Consider the following 5,000-nt stretch of genomic DNA (forward strand, 5'->3'; position numbering starts at 1 on the left):
TAAGCCGCAGGCTCCACTCCTGGTGGTGCCCTTCCGTCAATTCCTTTAAGTTTCAGCTTTGCAACCATACTTCCCCCGGAACCCAAAAGCTTTGGTTTCCCGGAGGCTGCCCGCCGAGTCATCGGAGGAACTGCGGCGGATCGCTGGCTGGCATCGTTTATGGTTAGAACTAGGGCGGTATCTGATCGCCTTCGAACCTCTAACTTTCGTTCTTGATTAATGAAAACATACTTGGCAAATGCTTTCGCTTCTGTTCGTCTTGCGACGATCCAAGAATTTCACCTCTAACGTCGCAATACGAATGCCCCCGCCTGTCCCTATTAATCATTACCTCGGGTTCCGAAAACCAACAAAATAGAACCGAGGTCCTATTCCATTATTCCATGCACACAGTATTCAGGCGGGCTTGCCTGCTTTAAGCACTCTAATTTGTTCAAAGTAAACGTGCCGGCCCACCGAGACACTCAATAAAGAGCACCCTGGTAGGATTTCAACGGGGTCCGCCTCGGGACGCACGAGCACGCACGAGGCGGTCGCACGCCTTCGGCTCGCCCCACCGGCAGGACGTCCCACGATACATGCCAGTTAAACACCGACGGGCGGTGAACCAACAGCGTGGGACACAAATCCAACTACGAGCTTTTTAACCGCAACAACTTTAATATACGCTATTGGAGCTGGAATTACCGCGGCTGCTGGCACCAGACTTGCCCTCCAATAGATACTCGTTAAAGGATTTAAAGTGTACTCATTCCGATTACGGGGCCTCGGATGAGTCCCGTATCGTTATTTTTCGTCACTACCTCCCCGTGCCGGGAGTGGGTAATTTGCGCGCCTGCTGCCTTCCTTGGATGTGGTAGCCGTTTCTCAGGCTCCCTCTCCGGAATCGAACCCTGATTCCCCGTTACCCGTTACAACCATGGTAGGCGCAGAACCTACCATCGACAGTTGATAAGGCAGACATTTGAAAGATGCGTCGCCGGTACGAGGACCGTGCGATCAGCCCTAAGTTATTCAGAGTCACCAAGGCAAACGGACCGGACGAGCCGACCGATTGGTTTTGATCTAATAAAAGCGTCCCTTCCATCTCTGGTCGGGACTCTGTTTGCATGTATTAGCTCTAGAATTACCACAGTTATCCAAGTAACGTGGGTACGATCTAAGGAACCATAACTGATTTAATGAGCCATTTGCGGTTTCACCTTAATGCGGCTTGTACTGAGACATGCATGGCTTAATCTTTGAGACAAGCATATGACTACTGGCAGGATCAACCAGGGAGCTGCGTCAACTAGAGCTGAGCAGCCGGCCGCCCGGGAGTGTGTCCCGGGGGCCCGTGCGAACACGCAAGCGTCCGCTCAATTATTCTGCAAACAGGAGGAGGCTGAGCTCCCCTGCACAACACACCTCGAAACCCTCTCAGGTCCCGGCGGCGCGCAGCGCCGTCCTAAGTACTTGGTCGGGTTCGAGAGAGGCGCAATCGCCCGGAGTTAGGCGAGTAGACGCTTTAGGTGCGACCACCCGTGCTCCCAACTGAGCTTGCCGCTGCCGACAGAGGCCCGGGAGCGTGCTGTCGTGGCATTGCCGGCGGGAGACAACACGCGCCACCTACGGTGACCGGCAGCTCCAACGCCAGCGCCACAGAAGGACAAAAGCCCTACTTGGGTGCCGAAGCGAACTCTCCCAGCACAGCGCACGCGCCAACACGTCCGCACAGCTGCGATACAAACCACCTGCGAGAACCGCTGGGGCGACCGAGCAGCAGACGGCGTCGCGGCGCCGAGCGCCGGGCGGCGGCGCATCCTCAGCGCACAAAGTCCTCAATCGGACCAGCACACTGCAGATGGCCACCGCGCTTCGCACCGGGCCCGCGAGGACCTACTTTGGCCGCAAGGCGCCGCGAGCAGGGGGCGCCGGCGCGCAGCTGCGCCGCCTGCCGCGTCCGTCGGCCGGCGCGCCTGCCACCGGCCGCCCCCACCAGCCGGCTGTAGCGCGTGCGCCCACGCACCGCGCTGCCAGCACGCCGGGCGGCCCCCCCTCACCGGCCGGGGACGGTCCCACCCAGCCACCGCCGCGTATCGCCTCACACCCAGATCCCCTTTCACGTTCGTGGGCATGGTGGGTCCCCTTTCACGTTCGTGGGCATGGTGGGTATCCCTGAAACAACCGGTTAATAGCTCGACCGATCGTCGCCAACACTGATTCACCTCTAGCGAGAACAACCGCACCACAACGGGTTACCGGTTGTTCATTTGCGTAACGTCACCAGCAAACGTACACGTCCATCGCCATTTGCAACGAGTATTGCATGCCTGTGTCAGGTGTCACAACACACTACGTCTGCCCACATAGACGCAACAACATGTGCACGCCTAGAGAACACGTGGAAGGTAGACCCCGTACGTATGCGGTGTCCATTGCGCGAACGACTGTCAGCCCGCCTCTGCAGCATGTCGCAGATGTGGAACGCGGTGCAACATGCTATCACGGTGTGTGAGAAGAGACGACTACGTCCGAATACACGCTCCACTACATCAACAGACTGCTCATGCTGATCGCCATCCAGGGCGTCCGTTCCTCCCACACGTCTGTATGGCGTACCACACTGCAATCCAGCTCTTATAGGGAGACGACACGTAGCTGCGTGCACAATATTTGGACTGTATGGTCCGCCGTTGCTAGGCGCTGTCGTCATACGGTCACATGGGCCACGATGTATCATTCAGTACATACGGAGCAATGTGCAGTACAGTTTGTGGGTTTTGCGTACATCGGCGGACAGGTGACAGGCCGTACCACAACGTAGGCTGAGTACGTCGGCATGCGAAGGGCATTGAACATGCAAACTTCTCACCGACCAGCTTGCGAAGGCAGGGGGGAAGGGGGGGGGGCATGTACGTCCTGCTGCTATCCACACTACAGTGTATAGCAGGAGCATGTGGAAAGTCAGCAACACCTGCAAGGTGTTTAACATGACGCGATACACAGGGGACCGGGCAGTGCGAGTAGCGAACTATATTGCGAGGGTTGCGGTTAGGCAACACTACACTACTTTAACGGGTTGCATAACAATTACAGAGCAGGTTCAGCGACAACGTGCGTCAGGTTAAGGCGCAATATAGTTTAGGTTACGGCGCACTTTAGGTTAGGTTAAGGCACATTATAGGTTAGGTTAAGGCACAACATGGGTTACGTTAAGGCACAACATGGGTTACGTTAAGGCACAACATGGGTTAGGTTAAGGCACAACATGGGTTAGGTTAAGGCACAACATGGGTTAGGTTAAGGCACAACATGGGTTAGGTTAAGGCACAACATGGGTTAGGTTAAGGCACAACATGGGTTAGGTTAAGGCACAACATGGGTTAGGTTAAGGCACAACATGGGTTAGGTTAAGGCACAACATGGGTTAGGTTAAGGCACAACATGGGTTAGGTTAAGGCACAACATGGGTTAGGTTAAGGCACAACATGGGTTAGGTTAAGGCACAACATGGGTTAGGTTAAGGCACAACATGGGTTAGGTTAAGGCACAACATGGGTTAGGTTAAGGCACAACATGGGTTAGGTTAAGGCACAACATGGGTTAGGTTAAGGCACAACATGGGTTAGGTTAAGGCACAACATGGGTTAGGTTAAGGCACAACATGGGTTAGGTTAAGGCACAACATGGGTTAGGTTAAGGCACAACATGGGTTAGGTTAAGGCACAACATGGGTTAGGTTAAGGCACAACATGGGTTAGGTTAAGGCACAACATGGGTTAGGTTAAGGCACAACATGGGTTAGGTTAAGGCACAACATGGGTTAGGTTAAGGCACAACATGGGTTAGGTTAAGGCACAACATGGGTTAGGTTAAGGCACAACATGGGTTAGGTTAAGGCACAACATGGGTTAGGTTAAGGCACAACATGGGTTAGGTTAAGGCACAACATGGGTTAGGTTAAGGCACAACATGGGTTAGGTTAAGGCACAACATGGGTTAGGTTAAGGCACAACATGGGTTAGGTTAAGGCACACCATGGGTTAGGTTAAGGCACAACATGGGTTAGGTTAAGGCACAACATGGGTTAGGTTAAGGCACAACATGGGTTAGGTTAAGGCACAACATGGGTTAGGTTAAGGCACAACGTAGGTTAGGTTAAGGCACAACGTGGGTTAGGTTAAGGCACAACGTGGGTTAGGTTAAGGCACAACGTGGGTTAGGTTAAGGCACAACGTGGGTTAGGTTAAGGCACAACATGGGTTAGGTTAAGGCACAACATGGGTTAGGTTAAGGCACACCATGGGTTAGGTTAAGGCACAACATGGGTTAGGTTAAGGCACAACATGGGTTAGGTTAAGGCACAACATGGGTTAGGTTAAGGCACAACATGGGTTAGGTTAAGGCACAACATGGGTTAGGTTAAGGCACAACATGGGTTAGGTTAAGGCACAACATGGGTTAGGTTAAGGCACAACGTAGGTTAGGTTAAGGCACAACGTGGGTTAGGTTAAGGCACAACATGGGTTAGGTTAAGGCACAACATGGGTTAGGTTAAGGCACAACATGGGTTAGGTTAAGGCACAACATGGGTTAGGTTAAGGCACAACATGGGTTAGGTTAAGGCACAACATGGGTTAGGTTACGGCACAACATGGGTTACGTTACGGCACAACATGGGTTACGTTACGGCACAACATGGGTTACGTTACGGCACAACATGGGTTACGTTACGGCACAACATGGGTTACGTTACGGCACAACATGGGTTACGTTACGGCACAACATATGTTACGTTACGGCACAAATTAGGTTAGGTTACGGCACAAATTAGGTTAGGTTAAGGCACAAATTAGGTTAGGTTAAGGCACAAATTAGGTTAGGTTAAGGCACAAATTAGGTTAGGTTAAGGCACAAATTAGGTTAGGTTAAGGCACAAATTAGGTTAGGTTAAGGCACAAATTAGGTTAGGTTAAGGCACGATATAGGTTAGGTTAAGGCACGATATAGGTTAGGTT

At 52.6% G+C, this 5,000-nt stretch overlaps 1 non-coding gene across 1 annotated transcript in view; it reads right to left on the minus strand.

The window, feature by feature from the left end:
- LOC126431395 (small subunit ribosomal RNA) overlaps positions 1–1,281 on the minus strand; it is a 1,909-nt gene extending 628 nt beyond the window's left edge. Inside the window, exon 1 of the ribosomal RNA XR_007577560.1 lies at positions 1–1,281. This exon is cut by the window's left edge and continues 628 nt beyond it. This is a non-coding gene — a ribosomal RNA (small subunit ribosomal RNA).
- Positions 1,282–5,000: the final 3,719 nt, after the last annotated feature.

Source organism: Schistocerca serialis, unplaced genomic scaffold (assembly GCF_023864345.2).
Source record: "Schistocerca serialis cubense isolate TAMUIC-IGC-003099 unplaced genomic scaffold, iqSchSeri2.2 HiC_scaffold_1091, whole genome shotgun sequence".
NCBI classification, from domain to species: domain Eukaryota; kingdom Metazoa; phylum Arthropoda; class Insecta; order Orthoptera; family Acrididae; genus Schistocerca; species Schistocerca serialis.